General features: G+C 37.0%; 1 non-coding gene across 1 annotated transcript; it reads left to right on the plus strand.

The window, feature by feature from the left end:
• The first annotated feature begins 221 nt into the window (after positions 1-221).
• On the plus strand, positions 222-329 carry LOC112718685 (small nucleolar RNA R71). The gene has a single exon (XR_003161014.1). It is a non-coding gene; the product is annotated as a small nucleolar RNA R71 (small nucleolar RNA).
• The last annotated feature ends 986 nt before the right edge of the window (positions 330-1,315 follow it).

Raw genomic sequence — 1,315 nt, forward strand, 5'->3', positions numbered from 1 at the left:
GTGTCAATCTCAAGAACTCCTTTCTTCTGATTAGTCCCATTGTTCACAGGATTCCTTTCAGAAGTGTACATGAATTGGTTATTTGCAACCATTTCAATTAGTCATTGAGCTTCTGTAGGCGTCTTCTTCAGATGAAGAGATCCTCCAGCAGAGCTATCCAAAGACATCTTGGATAGTTCAGAGAGACCATCATAGAAAATACCTATGATGCTCCATTCAGAAAGCATATCAGAGGGACACTTTCTGATCAATTGTTTGTATCTTTCCCAAGCTTCATAGAGGTATTCTCCTTCCTTCTGTCTGAAGGTTTGGACTTCCACTCTAAGCTTACTCAATTTTTGAGGTGGAAAGAACTTTGCCAAGAAGGCATTGACTAGCTTTTCCCAAGAGTTCAGGCTTTCTTTAGGTTGTGAGTCCAACCATATTCTAGCTCTGTCTCTTACAGGAAAAGGGAATAGCATAAGTCTGTAGACCTCAGGGTCAACCCCATTAGTCTTGACAGTGTCACAGATTTGCAAGAATTCAGCTAAAAACTGATGAGGATCTTCCAATGGAAGTCCATGGAACTTGCAATTCTGTTGCATTAGAGAAACTAATTGAGGCTTAAGCTCAAAGTTGTTTGCTCCAATGGCAGGGATAGAGATGCTTCTCCCATAAAAGTCGGGAGTAGGTGCAGTAAAGTCACCCAGCACCTTCCTATTGTTGGCATTGTTGTCGTTTTCGGCTGCCATGTGTTCTTCTTCTTTGAAGATTTCTGTTAGGTCCTCTACAGAGAATTGTGCCTTAGCTTCTCTTAGCTTTCGCTTCAAGGTCCTTTCAGGTTCAGGATCAGCCTCAACAAGAATGCTTTTGTCTTTGCTTCTGCTCATATGAAAGAGAAGAAAACAAGGAAATATGGAATCCTCTATGTCACAGTATAGAGATTCCTTGAGGTGTCAGAAGAAAAGAAAAATAGAAGGCAGAAGTAGAAGAATTTGAACTTATCAAGAGAGATGGAGTTCGAATTGTTCATTGAGGAATAGTGTTAGTCCATAAATAGAAGGATGTGAGAAGAGGGGAAGTAATTTTCGAAAATTAAGTAAAAGATTTTGAAAACATTTTGAAAAACACTAATTGATTTTCGAAAACCAAGAGTGGAAAAGAAATCAAGTGATTTTTGAAAAAGATTTTGAAATTAGAAATAAAAAAGATTTGATTGAAAACTAATTTTGAAAAAGATGTGATTGAGAAGATATGATTTGAAAAACAATTTGAAAAGATTTGATTTTTAAAATTAATGACTTGGCTAACAAGAAAAGATATGATTCAGACATTA

The sequence above is a fragment of the Arachis hypogaea genome, chromosome 10 (genome assembly GCF_003086295.3).
Source record: "Arachis hypogaea cultivar Tifrunner chromosome 10, arahy.Tifrunner.gnm2.J5K5, whole genome shotgun sequence".
In the NCBI taxonomy this organism is placed as follows: Eukaryota; Viridiplantae; Streptophyta; class Magnoliopsida; order Fabales; family Fabaceae; genus Arachis; species Arachis hypogaea.